The sequence below is a fragment of the Schistocerca americana genome, chromosome 10, assembly GCF_021461395.2.
Source record: "Schistocerca americana isolate TAMUIC-IGC-003095 chromosome 10, iqSchAmer2.1, whole genome shotgun sequence".
NCBI lineage: Eukaryota > Metazoa > Arthropoda > Insecta > Orthoptera > Acrididae > Schistocerca > Schistocerca americana.
Genome location: NC_060128.1, coordinates 24747220 through 24761265, shown reverse-complemented (window position 1 = coordinate 24761265; position 14046 = coordinate 24747220).

Here is a 14046-nt window from a genome sequence, read left to right as displayed (position 1 = left end):
TACTGTATCCTTTGGACCTTCTTATTGACGATGAAACACAGAAATTGTATCGGAATTAAATACAAAAGGCACAATGCCGACTTAAGTACAAGAAGACAGACTCTTCTTACCGACTATGTTTTGAACCATTCCTTTGACACTAGTAATAGATTCCGATGCTTCACTCTAGGTTTACTGTATCTCTTGGACCTTCTTATTAAGATGAAACACAGAAATTACATCGGAATTAAATACAAAAGGCACAATGCCGACTTAAGTACAAGAAGACTGACTCTTCCTACTGACTATGTTTTGAACCATTCCTGTGACACTAGTTATAGATTCCGATGCTTCAGTTCAAGTTTACTGTATCCCTCTGACCTTCTTTTTGCTGTGAAACACAGAAATTGCATCGGAATTAAATACAAAAGGCACAATGCCGGATTAAGTACAAGAAGACTGATTCTTCTTACTGTCTATGTTTTGAACCATTCATGTGACACGAGTTATAGATTCCGATGCTTCACTCCTGGTTTACTGTATCCCGTGGACCTTGTTATTGACGATGAAACTCAGAAATTGCATCGGAATTAAATACAAAAGGCACAATGGCGACTTAAGTACAAGAAGACTGACTCTTCTTACTGACTATGTTTTGAATCATTCATGTGACACTAGTTATAAATTCCGGTGCTTTACTTCAGGTATACTGTATCCCTTGGACCTTCGTATTGACGATGAAACACAGAAATTGCATCGGAATTAAATACAAAAGGCACAATGCCGTCTTAACTACAAGAAGACTGGCTCTTCTTACTGACTATGTTTTGAACCATTCCTGTGACACTACTTATAGATTTTGATGCTTCACTTCAGGTTTACTGTATCCCTTATACCTTCTTATTGACGATGAAACACAGAAATTGCATCGGAATTAAATACAAAAGGCACAATGGCGACTTAAGTACAAGAAGACTGACTCTTCTTACTGACTATGTTTCGAACCACTCCTGTAATAATAGTTACAGATTCCGATGCTTCACTTCTGGTTTACTGAATCCGTTGGACGTTCTTATTGACGATGAAACACAGAAATTGCATCGGAATTAAATACAAAAGGCACAATGCCGACCTAAGAACAAGAAGACTGGCTCTTCTTACTGACTATGATTTGAACCATTCCTGTGACAGTAGTTATAGATTCCGAGGCATCACTTCAGGTTCACTGTATTCATTGGACCTTCTTATTGACGATGAAACACAGAAATTGCATTGGAATTAAATACAAGAGGCACAATGCATACTTGAGTACAAGAAGACTGACTCTGCTTACTGTCTATGTTTTGAACCATTTCTGTGATACTAGTTATAGATTTCGATGCTTCACTTCAGGTTTTCTGTATCCCTTGGACCTTCTTATTGACGATGAAACACAGAAATTGCATCGGAATTAAATACAAAAGGCACAATGGCGACTTAAGTACAAGAAGACTGACTCTTCTTACTGACTATGTTTCGAACCACTCCTGTAATAATAGTTACAGATTCCGATGCTTTACTTCTGGTTTACTGAATCCCTTGGACGTTCTTATTGACGATGAAACACAGAAATTGCATCGGAATTAAATACAAAAGGCATAATGCCGAATTAGGTACAAGTAGACTGACTCTTCTTTCTGTCTATGTTTTGAACTATTCATATTACACTAGTTATAGATTCCGATGCTTCATTTCAGGTTTACTGTATCCCTTGGACCTTGTTATTGACGGTGAGACACAGAAATCGCATCGGAGTTATTAGAAAAAGCACAATGCCGACTTAAGTACAAGAAGACTTACTCTTCCATCTCTCTATGTTTTGAACCATTCCTGTGACACTAGTTTTTTATTCCGATGCTTCACTTGAGGTTTACTGTATCCCTCGGACCTTCATATGGACGATGAAACACAGAAATTGGAGCGGAATGAAATACAAAAGGCACAATGCCGACTTAAGTACAAGAAGACTTACTCTTCCATCTCTCTATGTTTTGAACCATTCCTGTGACACTAGTTATAGATTCCGATGCTTCACTTCAGTTTTACTGTATCCATCTGACCTTCTTATTAACGATGAAACACAGAAATTGCATCGGAATTAAATAGAAAAAGCACAATACCGATTTAAGTATAAGAAGACTGACTCTTCCTAGTGTTTATGTTTAGAAACATTCCTGTGACACTAGTTTTTTATTCCGATGCTTCACTTGAGGTTTACTGTATCCCTCGGACCTTCATATGGACGATGAAACACAGAAATAGCATCGGAATGAAATACAAAAGGCACAATGGCGACTTAAGTACAAGAAGACTTAGTCTTCCATCTCTCTATGATTTGAACCATTCCTGTGACACTAGTTATAGATTCCGATTCTTCACATCAGGTTTACTGTATCCCTTGGACCTTCTTATTGACGATGAAACACAGAAATTGCATCGGAATTAAATACAAAAAGCACAATGCCGGCTCAAGTACAAGAAGACTGACTCTTCTTACCGACTATGCTTTGAACCATTCCTGTGACACTAGTTATAGACTCTGGGGCGTCACTTCAGGTTTACTGTATCCTAGGACCTTCTTATTGAAGATGAAACACATAAATTGCATCGGAATTAAATACAAAAGGCACAATGCCGACATAAGTACAAGAATACTGACTCTTCTTACTGTCTATGATTTGAACCATCCCTGTGACACTAGTTATAGTTTCCGATGCTTCACTCCAGGTTTACTGTATCTCTTGGACCTTTCATATTGACGATGAAACACAGAAATTGCATCGGAATTAAATACAAAAGGCACAATGCCGACTTAAGTACAAGAAGACTGACTCTTCTTACAGTCTGCGTTTTGAACCATCCCTGTGACACTAGTTATAGTATCCGATGCTTCACTCCAGGTTTACTGTATTCCTTGGACCTTCTTATTGACGATGAAACACAGAAATTGCATCGGAATTAAATACAAAAGGCATAATGCCGAATTAGGTACAAGAAGACTGACTCTTCTTACTGTCTATGTTTTGAACTACTCATATGACACTAGTTATAGATTCCGATGCTTCATTTCAGGTTTACTGTATCCCTTGGACCTTCCTATTGACGGTGAGACACAGAAATCGCATCGGAATTAAATAGAAAAAGCACAATGCCGACTTAAGTACAAGAAGACTGACTCTTCCTACTCTCTATGTTTTGAACCATTCCTGTGACACTAGTTTTTTTATTCCGATGCTTCACTTGAGGTTTACTGTATCCCTCGGACCTTCATATGGACGCTGAAACACAGAAATTGCATCGCAATGAAATACAAGAGGTACAATGCCGACTTAAGTACAAGAAGACTTACTCTTCCATCTCTCTATGATTTGAAACATTCCTGTGACACTAGTTATAGATTCCGATGCTTCACTTCAGGTTTACTGTATCCCTTGGACCTTCTTATTGACGATGAAACACAGAAATTGCATCGGAATTAAATACAAAAAGCACAATGCCGGCTTAAGTACAAGAAGACTGACTCTTCTTACCGACTATGCTTTGAACCATTCCTGTGACACTAGTTATAGACTCTGAGGCGTCACTTCAGGTTTACTGTATCCCTTGGACCTTCTTATTGACGATGAAACACAGAAATTGCATCGGAATTAAATACAAAAAGCACAATGCCGGCTTAAGTACAAGGAGACTGACTCTTCTTACTGTCTACGTTTTGAACCATCCCTGTGACACTAGTTATAGTTTCCGATGCATCCCTCCAGGTTTACTGTATCTCTTGAACGTTCTTATTGACGATGAAACACAGAAATTGCATCGGAATGAAATACAAAAGGCACAATGCCGACATAAGTACAAGACTAGTGACTCTTTCTACTGACTATGTTTTGAACTATTCATATGACACTAGTTATAGATTCCGATGCTTCATTTCAGGTTTACTGTATCCCTTGGACCTTCCAATTGACGATGAGACACAGAAATCGCATCGGAATTAAATACAAAAGGCACAATGCCGACTTAAGTACAAGAAGACTTACTCTTCCATCTCTCTATGTTTTGAACCATTCCTGTGACACTAGTTATAGATTCCGATGCTTCACTTCAGTTTTACTGTATCCATCTGACCTTCTTATTGACGATGAAACACAGAAATTGCATCGGAATTAAATAGAAAAAGCACAATACCGATTTAAGTATAAGAAGACTGACTCTTCCTAGTGTTTATGTTTAGAAACATTCCTGTGACACTAGTTTTTTATTCCGATGCTTCACTTGAGGTTTACTGTATCCCTCGGACCTTCATATGGACGATGAAACACAGAAATAGCATCGGAATGAAATACAAAAGGCACAATGGCGACTTAAGTACAAGAAGACTTACTCTTCCATCTCTCTATGATTTGAACCATTCCTGTGACACTAGTTATAGATTCCGATGCTTCACATCATTTTTACTGTATCCCTTGGACATTCTTATTGACGATGAAACACAGATATTGCATCGGAATTAAATACAAAAAGCACAATGCCGGCTTAAGTACAAGAAGACTGACTCTTCTTACCGACTATGCTTTGAACCATTCCTGTGACACTAGTTATAGACTCTGGGGCGTCACTTCAGGTTTACTGTATCCTAGGACCTTCTTATTGAAGATGAAACACATAAATTGCATCGGAATTAAATACAAAAGGCACAATGCCGACATAAGTACAAGAATACTGACTCTTCTTACTGTCTATGTTTTGAACCATCCCTGTGACACTAGTTATAGTTTCCGATGCTTCACTCCAGGTTTACTGTATCTCTTGGACCTTTCATATTGACGATGAAACACAGAAATTGCATCGGAATTAAATACAAAACGCACAATGCCGACTTAAGTACAAGAAGACTGACTCTTCTTACTGTCTATGTTTTGAACTACTCATATGACAGTAGTTATAGATTCCGATGCTTCATTTCAGGTTTACTGTATCCCTTGGACCTTCCTATTGACGGTGAGACACAGAAATCGCATCGGAATTAAATAGAAAAAGCACAATGCCGACTTAAGTACAAGAAGACTGACTCTTCCTACTCTCTATGTTTTGAACCATTCCTGTGACACTAGTTTTTTATTCCGATGCTTCACTTGAGGTTTACTGTATCCCTCGGACCTTCATATGGTCGATGAAACACAGAAATTGCATCGGAATGAAATACAAAAGGCACAATGCCGACTTAAGTACAAGAAGACTTACTCTTCCATCTCTCTATGTTTTGAACCATTCCTCTGACAACAGTTATAGATTCCGATGCTTCACTTCAGTTTTACTGTATCCATCTGACCTTCTTATTGACGATGAAACACAGAAATTGCATCGGAATTAAATAGAAAAAGCACAATACCGATTTAAGTACAAGAAGACTGACTCTTCCTACTGTTAATGTTTAGAAACATTCCTGTGACACTAGTTTTTTATTCCGATGCTTCACTTGAGGTTTACTGTATCCCTCGGACCTTCATATGGACGATGAAACACAGAAATTGCATCGCAATGAAATACAAAAGGTACAATGCCGACTTAAGTACAAGAAGACTTACTCTTCCATCTCTCTATGATTTGAACCATTCCTGTGACACTAGTTATAGATTCCGATGCTTCACTTCCGGTTTACTGTATCCCTTGGACCTTCTTATTGACGATGAAACACAGAAATTGCATCGGAATTAAATACAAAAAGCACAATGCCGGCTTAAGTACAAGAAGACTGACTCTTCTTACCGACTATGCTTTGAACCATTCCTGTGACACTAGTTATAGACTCTGAGGCGTCACTTCAGGTTCACTGTATCCTAGGACCTTCTTATTGAAGATGAAACACAGAAATTGCATCGGAATTAAATACAAAAGGCACAATGCCGACTTAAGTACAAGAATACTGACTCTTCTTACTGTCTACGTTTTGAACCATCCCTGTGACACTAGTTATAGTTTCCGATGCTTCCCTCCAGGTTTACTGTATCTCTTGGACGTTCTTATTGACGATGAAACACAGAAATTGCATCGGAATGAAATACAAAAGGCACAATGCCGACATAAGTACAAGACTAGTGACTCTTCTTACTGACTATGTTTTGAACTATTCATATGACACTAGTTATAGATTCCGATGCTTCATTTCAGGTTTACTGTATCCCTTGGACCTTCCAATTGACGATGAGACACAGAAATCGCATCGGAATTAAATAGAAAAAGCACAATGCCGACTTAAGTACAAGAAGACTGACTCTTCCTACTCTCTATGTTTTGAACCATTCCTGTGACACTAGTTTTATATTCCGATGCTTCACTTGAGGTTTACTGTATCCCTCCGACCTTCTTATGGACGATGAAGCACAGAAATTGCATCGGCATGAAATACAAAAGGCACAATGCCGACTTAAGTACAAGAAGACCTACCCCTCCATCTCTCTATGATTTGAACCATTCCTGTGACACTATTTATAGATTCCGATGCTTCACTTCAGTTTTGCTGTATCCATCTGATCTTCTTATTGACGATGAAACACAGAAATTGCATCGCAATTAAATAGAAAGGGCACAATACCGACTTAAGTACAAGAAGACTGACTCTTCCTACTGTTTATGTTTTGAACCATTCCGGTGACACTAGTTATAGACTCTGATGCTTCACTTCAGGTTTACTGTATCCCTAGGTCCTTCTTATTGAAGATGAAACACAGAAATTGCATCGGAATTAAATACAAATGGCACAATGCAGACTTAAGTACAAGAATTCTGACTCTTCTTACTGTCTATGTTTTGAACCATCCCTGTGACACTAGTTATAGATTCCGATGCTTCACTCCAGGTTTACTGTATCTCTTGGACCTTCTTACTGACGATGAAACACAGAAATTGCATAGGAATTAAACACAAAAGGCACAATACCGACTTAAGTACAAGAAGACTGACTCTTCCTACTGTTTATGTTTTGAACCATTCCTGTGACACTAGTTATAGATTCCGATGCTTCACTTCAGGTTTACTGTATCCTTTGGACCTTCTTATTGACGATGAAACACAGAAATTGCATGGGAATTAAATACAAAAGGCACAATGCCGACTTAAGTACAAGAAGACAGACTCTTCTTACCGACTATGTTTTGAACCATTCCTTTGACACTAGTAATAGATTCCGATGCTTCACTCTAGGTTTACTGTATCTCTTGGGCCTTCTTATTAAGATGAAACACAGAAATTACATCGGAATTAAATACAAAAGGCACAATGCCGACTTAAGTACAAGAAGACTGACTCTTCTTACTGACTATGTTTTGAACCATTCCTGTGTCACTAGTTATAGCTTCCGATCCTTCACTTCAGCTTTACTGTATCAAACTGACCTTCTTATTGACGATGAAACACAGAAATTGCATCGGAATTAAATACAAATGGCACATTGCAGACTTAAGTACAAGAAGACTGACTCTTCCTACTGACTATGTTTTGAACCATTCCTGTGACACTAGTTATAGATTCCGATGCTTCAGTTCAAGTTTACTGTATCCCTCTGACCTTCTTTTTGCTATGAAACACAGAAATTGCATCGGAATTAAATACAAAAGGCACAATGCCGGATTAAGTACAAGAAGACTGATTCTTCTTACTGTCTATGTTTTGAACCATTCATGTGACACGAGTTATAGATTCCGATGCTTCACTCCTGGATTACTGTATCCCGTGGACCTTGTTATTGACGATGAAACACAGAAATTGCATCGGAATTAAATACAAAAGGCACAATGGCGACTTAAGTACAAGAAGACTGACTCTTCTTACTGACTATGTTTTGAATCATTCATGTGACACTAGTTATAAATTCCGGTGCTTTACTTCAGGTATACTGTATCCCTTGGACCTTCGTATTGACGAAGAAATACAGAAATTGCATCGGAATTAAATACAAAAGGCACAATGCCGTCTTAACTACAAGAAGACTGGCTCTTCTTACTGACTATGTTTTGAACCATTCCTGTGACACTAGTTATAGATTTTGATGCTTCACTTCAGGTTTACTGTATCCCTTATACCTTCTTATTGACGATGAAACACAGAAATTGCATCGGAATTAAATACAAAAGGCACAATGGCCACTTAAGTACAAGAAGACTGACTCTTCTTACTGACTATGTTTCGAACCACTCCTGTAATAATAGTTACAGATTCCGATGCTTCACTTCAGGTTTACTGAATCCGTTGGACGTTCTTATTGACGATGAAACACAGAAATTGCATCGGAATTAAATACAAAAGGCACAATGCCGACCTAAGTACAAGAAGACTGGCTCTTCATACTGACTATGATTTGAACCATTCCTGTGACAGTAGTTATAGATTCCGAGGCATCACTTCAGGTTCACTGTATTCATTGGACCTTCTTATTGACGATGAAACACAGAAATTGCATTGGAATTAAATACAAGAGGCACAATGCATACTTAAGTACAAGAAGACTGACTCTGCTTACTGTCTATGTTTTGAACCATTTCTGTGATACTAGTTATAGATTTCGATGCTTCACTTCAGGTTTTCTGTATCCCTTGGACCTTCTTATTGACGATGAAACACAGAAATTGCATCGGAATTAAATACAAAAGGCACAATGCCGACTTAAGTACAAGAATACTGACTCTTCTTACTGTCTACGTTTTGAACCATCCCTGTGACACTAGTTATAGTTTCCGATGCTTCCCTCCAGGTTTACTGTATCTCTTGGACGTTCTTATTGACGATGAAACACAGAAATTGCATCGGAATGAAATACAAAAGGCACAATGCCGACATAAGTACAAGACTAGTGACTCTTCTTACTGACTATGTTTTGAACTATTCATATGACACTAGTTATAGATTCCGATGCTTCATTTCAGGTTTACTGTATCCCTTGGACCTTCCAATTGACGATGAGACACAGAAATCGCATCGGAATTAAATAGAAAAAGCACAATGCCGACTTAAGTACAAGAAGACTGACTCTTCCTACTCTCTATGTTTTGAACCATTCCTGTGACACTAGTTTTATATTCCGATGCTTCACTTGAGGTTTACTGTATCCCTCCGACCTTCTTATGGACGATGAAGCACAGAAATTGCATCGGCATGAAATACAAAAGGCACAATGCCGACTTAAGTACAAGAAGACCTACCCCTCCATCTCTCTATGATTTGAACCATTCCTGTGACACTATTTATAGATTCCGATGCTTCACTTCAGTTTTGCTGTATCCATCTGATCTTCTTATTGACGATGAAACACAGAAATTGCATCGCAATTAAATAGAAAGGGCACAATACCGACTTAAGTACAAGAAGACTGACTCTTCCTACTGTTTATGTTTTGAACCATTCCGGTGACACTAGTTATAGACTCTGATGCTTCACTTCAGGTTTACTGTATCCCTAGGTCCTTCTTATTGAAGGTGAAACACAGAAATTGCATCGGAATTAAATACAAATGGCACAATGCAGACTTAAGTACAAGAATTCTGACTCTTCTTACTGTCTATGTTTTGAACCATCCCTGTGACACTAGTTATAGATTCCGATGCTTCACTCCAGGTTTACTGTATCTCTTGGACCTTCTTACTGACGATGAAACACAGAAATTGCATAGGAATTAAACACAAAAGGCACAATACCGACTTAAGTACAAGAAGACTGACTCTTCCTACTGTTTATGTTTTGAACCATTCCTGTGACACTAGTTATAGATTCCGATGCTTCACTTCAGGTTTACTGTATCCTTTGGACCTTCTTATTGACGATGAAACACAGAAATTGCATGGGAATTAAATACAAAAGGCACAATGCCGACTTAAGTACAAGAAGACAGACTCTTCTTACCGACTATGTTTTGAACCATTCCTTTGACACTAGTAATAGATTCCGATGCTTCACTCTAGGTTTACTGTATCTCTTGGGCCTTCTTATTAAGATGAAACACAGAAATTACATCGGAATTAAATACAAAAGGCACAATGCCGACTTAAGTACAAGAAGACTGACTCTTCTTACTGACTATGTTTTGAACCATTCCTGTGTCACTAGTTATAGCTTCCGATCCTTCACTTCAGCTTTACTGTATCAAACTGACCTTCTTATTGACGATGAAACACAGAAATTGCATCGGAATTAAATACAAATGGCACATTGCAGACTTAAGTACAAGAAGACTGACTCTTCCTACTGACTATGTTTTGAACCATTCCTGTGACACTAGTTATAGATTCCGATGCTTCAGTTCAAGTTTACTGTATCCCTCTGACCTTCTTTTTGCTATGAAACACAGAAATTGCATCGGAATTAAATACAAAAGGCACAATGCCGGATTAAGTACAAGAAGACTGATTCTTCTTACTGTCTATGTTTTGAACCATTCATGTGACACGAGTTATAGATTCCGATGCTTCACTCCTGGATTACTGTATCCCGTGGACCTTGTTATTGACGATGAAACACAGAAATTGCATCGGAATTAAATACAAAAGGCACAATGCCGACCTAAGTACAAGAAGACTGGCTCTTCATACTGACTATGATTTGAACCATTCCTGTGACAGTAGTTATAGATTCCGAGGCATCACTTCAGGTTCACTGTATTCATTGGACCTTCTTATTGACGATGAAACACAGAAATTGCATTGGAATTAAATACAAGAGGCACAATGCATACTTAAGTACAAGAAGACTGACTCTGCTTACTGTCTATGTTTTGAACCATTTCTGTGATACTAGTTATAGATTTCGATGCTTCACTTCAGGTTTTCTGTATCCCTTGGACCTTCTTATTGACGAGAAACACAGAAATTGCATCGGAATTAAATACAAAAGGCACAATGGCGACTTAAGTACAAGAAGACTGACTCTTCTTACTGATTATGTTTCGAACCACTCCTGTAATAATAGTTACAGATTCCAATGCTTCACTTCTGGTTTACTGAATCCCTTGGACGTTCTTATTGACGATGAAACACAGAAATTGCATCGGAATTAAATACAAAAGGCATAATGCCGAATTAGGTACAAGTAGACTGACTCTTCTTACTGTCTATGTTTTGAACTATTCATATTACACTAGTTATAGATTCCGATGCTTCATTTCAGGTTTACTGTATCCCTTGGACCTTCCTATTGACGGTGAGACACAGAAATCGCATCGGAATTAAATAGAAAAAGCACAATGCCGACTTAAGTACAAGAAGACTTACTCTTCCATCTCTCTATGTTTTGAACCATTCCTGTGACAGTAGTTTTTTATTCCGATGCTTCACTTGAGGTTTACTGTATCCCTCGGACCTTCATATGGCCGATGAAACACAGAAATTGGAGCGGAATGAAATACAAAAGGCACAATGCCGACTTAAGTACAAGAAGACTTACTCTTCCATCTCTCTATGTTTTGAACCATTCCTGTGACACTAGTTATAGATTCCGATGCTTCACTTCAGTTTTACTGTATCCATCTGACCTTCTTATTGACGATGAAACACAGAAATTGCATCGGAATTAAATAGAAAAAGCACAATACCGATTTAAGTATAAGAAGACTGACTCTTCCTAGTGTTTATGTTTAGAAACATTCCTGTGACACTAGTTTTTTATTCCGATGCTTCACTTGAGGTTTACTGTATCCCTCGGACCTTCATATGGACGATGAAACACAGAAATAGCATCGGAATGAAATACAAAAGGCACAATGGCGACTTAAGTACAAGAAGACTTACTCTTCCATCTCTCTATGATTTGAACCATTCCTGTGACACTAGTTATAGATTCCGATGCTTCACATCAGGTTTACTGTATCCCTTGGCCTTCTTATTGACGATGAAACACAGAAATTGCATCGGAATTAAATACAAAAAGCACAATGCCGGCTTAAGTACAAGAAGACTGACTCTTCTTACCGACTATGCTTTGAACCATTCCTGTGACACTAGTTATAGACTCTGGGGCGTCACTTTAGGTTTACTGTATCCTAGGACCTTCTTATTGAAGATGAAACACATAAATTGCATCGGAATTAAATACAAAAGGCACAATGCCGACATAAGTACAAGAATACTGACTCTTCTTACTGTCTATGATTTGAACCATCCCTGTGACACTAGTTATAGTTTCCGATGCTTCACTCCAGGTTTACTGTATCTCTTGGACCTTTCATATTGACGATGAAACACAGAAATTGCATCGGAATTAAATACAAAAGGCACAATGCCGACTTAAGTACAAGAAGACTGACTCTTCTTACAGTCTGCGTTTTGAACCATCCCTGTGACACTAGTTATAGTATCCGATGCTTCACTCCAGGTTTACTGTATCCTTGGACCTTCTTATTGACGATGAAACACAGAAATTGCATCGGAATTAAATACAAAAGGCATAATGCCGAATTAGGTACAAGAAGACTGACTCTTCTTACTGTCTATGTTTTGAACTACTCATATGACACTAGTTATAGATTCCGATGCTTCATTTCAGGTTTACTGTATCCCTTGGACCTTCCTATTGACGGTGAGACACAGAAATCGCATCGGAATTATATAGAAAAAGCACAATGCCGACTTAAGTACAAGAAGACTGACTCTTCCTACTCTCTATGTTTTGAACCATTCCTGTGACACTAGTTTTTTATTCCGATGCTTCACTTGAGGTTTACTGTATCCCTCGGACCTTCATATGGACGCTGAAACACAGAAATTGCATCGCAATGAAATACAAGAGGTACAATGCCGACTTAAGTACAAGAAGACTTACTCTTCCATCTCTCTATGATTTGAAACATTCCTGTGACACTAGTTATAGATTCCGATGCTTCACTTCAGGTTTACTGTATCCCTTGGACCTTCTTATTGACGATGAAACACAGAAATTGCATCGGAATTAAATACAAAATGCACAATGCCGGCTTAAGTACAAGAAGACTGACTCTTCTTACCGACTATGCTTTGAACCATTCCTGTGACACTAGTAATAGACTCTGAGGCGTCACTTCAGGTTTACTGTATCCCTTGGACCTTCTTATTGACGATGAAACACAGAAATTGCATCGGAATTAAATACAAAAAGCACAATGCCGGCTTAAGTACAAGAAGACTGACTCTTCTTACTGTCTACGTTTTGAACCATCCCTGTGACACTAGTTATAGTTTCCGATGCTTCCCTCCAGGTTTACTGTATCTCTTGAACGTTCTTATTGACGATGAAACACAGAAATTGCATCGGAATGAAATACAAAAGGCACAATGCCGACATAAGTACAAGACTAGTGACTCTTTCTACTGACTATGTTTTGAACTATTCATATGACACTAGTTATAGATTCCGATGCTTCATTTCAGGTTTACTGTATCCCTTGGACCTTCCAATTGACGATGAGACACAGAAATCGCATCGGAATTAAATAGAAATAGCACAATGCCGACTTAAGTACAAGAAGACTGACTCTTCCTACTCTCTATGTTTTGAACCATTCCTGTGACACTAGTTTTTTATTCCGATGCTTCACTTGAGGTTTACTGTATCCCTCGGACCTTCATATGGACGATGAAACACAGAAATTGGATCGGAATGAAATACAAAAGGCACAATGCCGACTTAAGTACAAGAAGACTTACTCTTCCATCTCTCTATGTTTTGAACCATTCCTGTGACACTAGTTATAGATTCCGATGCTTCACTTCAGTTTTACTGTATCCATCTGACCTTCTTATTGACGATGAAACACAGAAATTGCATCGGGATTAAATAGATAAAGCACAATACCGATTTAAGTATAAGAAGACTGACTCTTCCTAGTGTTTATGTTTAGAAACATTCCTGTGACACTAGTTTTTTATTCCGATGCTTCACTTGAGGTTTACTGTATCCCTCGGACCTTCATATGGACGATGAAACACAGAAATAGCATCGGAATGAAATACAAAAGGCACAATGGCGACTTAAGTACAAGAAGACTTACTCTTCCATCTCTCTATGATTTGA